Raw genomic sequence first — 7,094 nt, 5'->3', positions numbered from 1 at the left:
AGAAAAAAACACATTCACACACACAGAACACTATTGCATCAGAGTCACTCCAGTAGGTTACTTGCCTAAGGTGACATTAGAAAAGCCTTAGTCTCTTAATAGTAGAACGTGTATTTATCTAGGTGCCCAAAATCTTTCGGCGATACCACTCTCGATATATTGCCCTTTGCAGTTGCACAACCGGACTCGCCTTGTTTGGTGAAACGGCAAACTTAAACATGCGGTAACGCCTATGCATCATCAAAACTTGGGTGCGAGGGTCGGAAAAAAAATTCTCACCATTGTATTCACTTTCTTCCAAATTATCAGGAAGCTCGCATGCGCAATCTTCATTAATGACGACTTCAGATACGTGGTCCTGTTGGCCCTCGTTTCCTGCAACATTGTTAGGTCAATAGAAGAGATGCTTTAAGACCAAGCAAAACAAATACAAGATCACAAACGCTTGCGCAGTACCTCCGATCGGTACACAACTTTCACTACAGCCAAAAAAAGTAGCGAACGCCTTGCACATTGACCGCCTGTTTGATTTTCACACAGAACGACTAAGAACAGGTGCAGAATACGTTCGCTAGTGTGAAATGCTCACTACGCAGCGTCAGGCACCGTCGAGGAATATTTACCGAAACAGCGCGAGTGCAGGCAGAACATTTAATAAACGGTGACACTTGCGTACTTAAACTTACCTTGAGAATCTGTGGGGGGCTTTCTTCGGGGAACCCTAGGCCTCACACTTGCTTCGTGGGAGCGCATAGGGATCTTTTGCGAAGGCACGGCGTTTCTTTTCAGCCGCTTTCGTAAGGGCTTCAACCCGTCTTTAAGGCAAAATTTCACAATCAGCTCACCACAAGAATAAAATGAAATCATTGAGAGCATCGCAACAGTCAATTACTCACCAAGGTGGCCCCAAAAGAAGTCGTCTTTGTTAAAATGATCGCTACATACGACCATTTCTTCGCTCACTTGCTTCCCGATGCGGAGCTTGATCGCCCACAACTTCCTCCGTTTTTTATCTTTTGGAAAGTGGTGCAGGCTCACTTTTCTGGAAATTGCACGATTTGTGCATTGCGGCACACTGCACATGCGGTTGCTCTTCGCTCGTCGACTGTTTTCTTCCATAACGAAGAGCACAAGTACGCCAACGCAGCTGCAGAAACCGCGTGAGCGAGAAATCCATCACCCCCTCCCGGCTTCCGAAAAGATCCGCGCGGCGGCGCTAGCGTTTCTGGAAAGCGCGAATATCTAGGGAACATTTTACTCCGAATGATAAGTCCGCCAGCAGTGTCGTCTGCTCTTTGCACTTCTTGGGCAATGACTACCGTTCTGAATCCGCAAAGATCCGGCGTCTGAAGCGGACTGCTGTACTCAGTGTTTTTCCTGGATACCCGAGCTATATGCAGCCGCAGATAGAAAAATATAGCGAAAGTTGGAGCGGGAGCAACCACCTTGCGCAGTTCCTAAAACAAATGATGCTCTCAGTCCTATGAACTGCATTAGTGAGAAAAATTGGAAAACAACCGATGGCCTTGAAGAAAGCAGCTATCTGCTCTTACCTGCTGTAAACAGCCAAACACTGAATTTTGTTCTTCAGCCTAATCCTCAAGATCTTGAAAATCATCTTCCAGCTATTTGAATAGTTGAATGTGCTACTCAAGCAAGTGATGATATTGTCCCCCATAAACATACAGATGTAAGAGAAATAAACCGGTTGAGGGTGCAGCTTTGCAGGAAAAATAAAGCAAATCGAAAACTTCGCACACAAAATGAAAGGTTGAAGAAAAACCTCAATGATTTTAAGTCCAATACAGTGCAATCTGTATTGAGGAAGTGCTTGCAAAAAGTAGGCACAGAAAAGTTTTGTCTGGATGACTGTATAGTTGCGCAGCTAGCAAACGCTTGAAGGCAGCCTCCTTCTTGGTCACCGGATCTTGTGAAGGAGTGTGTAGTCCTATACTACCTATCGCCAAAGACCCACCGTTACATAGGTAACCGAGGCCTTCTAAAGCTACCCTCAAAAAATACTTTGCTCCGGTATGTTGGGAAGTCTATCAATAAAAGTGGAGTCACACCGCTGAGCGCGACGACGACGAAAAGACAGGGCCTGCGTCGCGTCACAGTCGTGGAATCGCGCTCGCGACAGATTCCCGCGAATGAAAACCGCCATACATCACGGGGCCGAAGACGGAAGTGCGTGCACTGTCTCGGAGCAGCTCGAAAGAAGCCATCTGGGCGCGCTTCACAGACGCCATTCGACGCCCGCTCCAAGTGGCGTGGGTCATCGTGTGATTAACGGAGGCGCCCGCGAGCACGCATGTTGCGCGAGTCCTCGGGGCGAAAATTCGTACGAGAAGAGGGACGTAACTTAACACACACACACACATGTATCGGAGTTGTAGTTATAGCCCGTCCTGAGAGCCTGCGGGTTTGTTGGCGCCCCTCGTAATATTTTATTTCGTAAGTATAGGCGTAAGTTAACGCACATATGCGCTGTAATATAGTTGGTAGTTACCGCCCGTCCTTGGAGCCTGCGCGTTTGTTAGCGTCCCTCGTCAGCCTGTGTTTCACTAACTGCATGCCCAACAAGCTGTGCTCCTACGCAAATTTATTGGGATGGGCAACCAGCGCTGAAACTTCGCATGCCAGCAGCGGTGCCGTAACGCACGGCTTACCAAACGGCGGCAACAGTTTTCAGTAGCACGTGCTGCGATTTTGTGCCATCAATTTAACCGCTCGTCTTGAGGTACATGTGTCCAGATTCTAATCTGACTGGGAGCCGGAGTGCTATAGAACGTTTCAGAGGCATATGCGTTTGTCCAACATGCATGGATGACCATAGCTTGGTTGGATGCATATTGTCACGTGGTGGTGACGTTGAATAACACAGTAGCAATACTGTGAACGACAAAACTAACTTTTATTCGGCGAACCTGTGCCCACAAAACAGGCTACACATATAGCGCAACGATAGCGGCGAACACGCTCGGCGATCGTCGAAAATCTGATCAGCGGGTCAAGCGCGTCGGCTTTTATATAGCAGTCATCGAATGTTCCAGACTAATCGTTGGGACCCGCATGCCTTCTACAAAGTTCTACACCATTCGCGTCAAGTGATGAAATCAGATAACACAAGGTTCGGCGACAACAGACAGCGGATATAAGCATCGAAAGCTTTCCAGAAACTTCGGATACATGAAGGCGCGTCCCGCGCTGTGCGATAACATTTGTTAGGTGGCAAAAGGTGTCGCCCGATAAAGACAAGTACACGTGTCAATATAGCTAAAGCGAACGTTGATACAGATTTGCGTTTGTTGTGATCCAGAATGTCGTACCATTTTCGTGGGCACCCTATCTGATGGTGTCATCCATAGGCGCCGACTGCAGGGCAGCTCCGGGGCCCGAGCCCACTCCGGAGTTTTTCGCGGGGGGGGGGGGGGGTGCGATGAGTCCCCCCGGGCGATGCCGAATCCCTCCCCCCCCCACCCACACATACCTAAAGTGTCATTACCAAAGCTTTGTCACCCTGTCACGGTGCGGCATTGTTCGATTCGGAGAAGCACCGATCAACGGGCGCCAAAATGTCGTAGGAACAGGAACCGGCGAGCAAGACGGTTATTGCCGGCCAGTCGGGCAAGCGACCGAACGAAGCCGAAGGCAGGTTTAGAGCAACGTTAAAACGCTGGTTTTTAGATGCTGTTTAGAGATTGTCTTTTTGTCGTCGGCGTGACCATGACGCCCCGACAGCGCCTTTTTGTAGGAACCCCTGTGCATTCTCTGCCCCGCACGTGCATTTAGAGAGAGAGAGAGAGAGAGAGAGGAATATAGGAAGGCAGGAGTGTTAACCAGTCAAGAGTCTGGTTGGCAACCCTACGCTGGGGGAAGGGACAAGGGGAAGAGAGACAAGCTTGCTAAGAAAGCAGGGGTGCGAATACGCCGAAATATGTGGTGTCTCTGTGCAATCCTTTGTCCACGAATTGCTTACAGTGTATGTGTGCTAACAGCGCCGTATGGCCGGATGCCGTCGTTTCTTGTGTGTTTGTAAACGGACAATACAGGCCCGCCACGGACTCAAGGGTGTGCGTGTGTGGTGCAATACAGGCGCGCGACCTCTGACAGCAGGGGGGAATCACCCATTCCCTCGCCCTTAATTAAAAGGGGCGTGGCTAAGAGCTTGGGAGGAGCCGGGATGCGATTGGGTGAACTTGACTGGATCGTCGCCAATATCTGCCGTTCCCCAACACAGGGAACTAGGGAAAAGAGAAGTCAAATGTACACGCACATATTTACAGCAGGAATTTTTATTTCGCTATAATTAGGTACTGCGCCTGTACTCACTATCACGGGCAAAATATAAGCTTTAAACACAAGATCACTAATTTTCATTAAAAAAAAAACTGAGGCTATTCGTGCATCGCTTTTCCTGCAACATCTTTAGAGCCTGGTTGCAGACAGGCTTTCCGAAAATGAATGGCCAGTGTACGCCAAGTTTTCCAAAGACGCTAAATAAATGATTGCCGAAAAAAAAAAATAAAGGTCAGAACTTCTGGGAAAAGAAAGTAATATACTAGAAAAATTGTGTGCCCCAAATGCACGTAGAGGAGCCCGTTGCAAGGAAAACATCAGCGGTTGTAGCATAATAGCTATTGAGACTGCCAAAAACGCTAAATGACCGACTACCAGCAAAAATCAGTTTGTCGTGTAGGCTCTCGGTGTCAAAAAAAGAAGGAAGAAACGAAAAGAGAGAAACAGCAGACATCGCACCAACCACCTTTGTGTCTGCAGAAACAACTGCTTTTCTTTATCGTGTACACCACTTCAGTGACGGCAGTGAAAAAAGGGAACAGAGTATGCAGTGTAGGCGCTTAAGTACAGAAATGTGGCTATCAAATAAGACTTCGTCTAGATCGACACGAGAAATCCCTATGTAGGCTGGCTTTTAAGCCAGACGTTCTTACTTAATGACAGGAAATATTTCAGGAGAATAACTTATTCGGAGGCCCTCGTATGCTCGTTCATAAAGTCGAGCTCATAAATATGCGCAACAACTGCGGCTCTCCAGATCGAGAAAGGATGGACAAGCAAAAGCTAGCGTGGAAAGTGCCTGGGAAAGTAAAGGTATCCGTCTAGCGGAGAACTATTCCCGTTCGTTAACAGACAGCAACTCGTCAGATATATTGTTGCACTTCATACAGACCTCGTACGAAGCTTGTGCGGTTTTATTCTTTATTTGCGTTATAAGCCTTGCGGCCAATCCCACAATAAGGAGAACAGAAATGAGTCACTAAGAGCGATTTAGGAACAGAGCCGCGATATGCGCGGGAAACAACGCCAAAACCTGTTCGGTCGCTCGGCGCTGGGCTGTACGGTGTCGTGGTGCGCTCGAACTCGCTTTGAATGTGCCGCCGCTTCTTACGCAGCAGTCACGTGGCCGTCGTTACACGTTGCACGCGGCTTCGTGCGCAGGCTGTCCGTGTTTGAGAAAGATGTTCTTATAGGCCATTTATTGAGTCGCCGCATTGAGTATATATTGAAAGTCAACTGTCAAGACATGCGTCCTATATCAGAAAAAAAAAAAAACTGGACAGGTCGGTATACAAGCCTCTGCCTGTCCCGGAGCAGACGGCCGGGGGAAGTGGCGTGCCCCTGTAATCCAGCGTCTCGGAGGCCGGGTCCAGAGGACGGGCTGAGGCCGGGAGTCCTGCACCGCGGCCGAGCATGTCGACGGGGCGTCCGCGCTAAGCGGGGCGTCGATATGGCGACCCCGGGTGAACCCGGCGGTGGCCAGGTCGCCTAAGGAGGAGCGAACCGGCCCAGGGCGGAGACGCAGCAGGCAGAAGCTCCCGCGCTCTGCGGTAGCGGGATAGCGGCCCGGAATGGTCGCCGCGGTACAGCCCGGACGTCAGTGCCGGACCTGGATCCTTTTTTTTTGCCACTTGCGTTTTATACATTTTGTTACTGTTATGGTTCTTCTTCCAGAATGATCACGCTTCAAATCAACAGGATGCCGAGAAAGCAATTCGAATTATATTGCGGTTCTGGGACAGGACTGTCGTATGCGGCACTGCTCTCCTGCCAGATATCAGTTGCGAACCTAGACAGTCTTTTATTTTTCTTATCTGCTTCTAGTATCTTGTTTATTTTATTTTGACCAATTAACTTTTTACGTTTTCTATTCGAACAGAGTGACAGAGAAAGATAACTTCATTCGCACCGACACAACACAAAAAAAGAAAAAAAAAAACCAAAGGAAAGCCGCTGATCCGCAGCTTTCCTTTTTTCATTTTTCCACAGCTTAGTTTCTTTCAGTAACCATTTATTTAGCGTAATTGGCAAGCTAGTCACACAGCAGCAACTCATACTTGAAAAGCCTGTTTGAAACCAGGCTCTAAGCCTGTTGAGGATCCATCCGTATAAATTTTTAATTACAATTAGTTATAGTTTGTTTAAAACTGATATTGAATGTCCCTTATAGTTAGCTGGCTTTCTTTCGTGATGGTGCCTAATTGTTGTGCCTAATTTTTCCGAAACAAGTATGCCTGATGTAAATATGCGCGTATGGATTTGACGATTCGATATTCGATCCGTTAGATACGTATTAATCGTATTGGACTTGTATTCGAAAAGGTCTATATTCGCCTACCTCAAATTATTACTTTCCCACTTGTTTTTACTATTATTATTATTATTATTATTATTATTATTATTATTATTATTATTATTATTATTGCTTACTCGATCTCGTTATAAGATTCTTCGCCCTCGAAGCTGGGACATTCATTCTTGAAGGTGGCTCCAACTAGCGGCCGGCAAGGGAACAGAGATCATTCCCTCCGAAATCATTTACCTAGAACGCCATATCATCGCTGAATGTCATAGAGTTAAGATCTCTTAACTCCCTTAAGTGCGTGCGTCTGCTGCGTGATCATCGCTAACAGACGCCTCGCGGCGTATTCAGGTCGTGACCGTGATTCGCGCACAATCGAACCGCCGGCACGATCGTGTTTCGCGACTTTATATCTTGGAGGCAATGCATTGCACAGCTTAGTGCGACTTCACGTCACCAGGTGACACGGCTATCCCGCTGGTTGGCAGGATAG

General features: G+C 47.8%; 1 long non-coding RNA gene across 1 annotated transcript; it reads right to left on the bottom strand.

Moving 5' to 3' along the window:
• Nucleotides 1-355: 355 nt before the first annotated feature.
• Nucleotides 356-1,220, bottom strand: LOC142589076 (uncharacterized). The gene is made up of 3 exons (XR_012829815.1): nt 897-1,220; nt 687-815; nt 356-375 (listed from the first exon to the last, which is right to left on the bottom strand). It is a non-coding gene; the product is annotated as an uncharacterized LOC142589076 (long non-coding RNA).
• Nucleotides 1,221-7,094: the final 5,874 nt, after the last annotated feature.

Source organism: Dermacentor variabilis, chromosome 7 (assembly GCF_050947875.1).
Source record: "Dermacentor variabilis isolate Ectoservices chromosome 7, ASM5094787v1, whole genome shotgun sequence".
Classification (NCBI taxonomy): domain Eukaryota; kingdom Metazoa; phylum Arthropoda; class Arachnida; order Ixodida; family Ixodidae; genus Dermacentor; species Dermacentor variabilis.
Note: the sequence above shows the minus strand (reverse complement) of the source record. Positions and strands in the feature narration are given on the sequence as shown.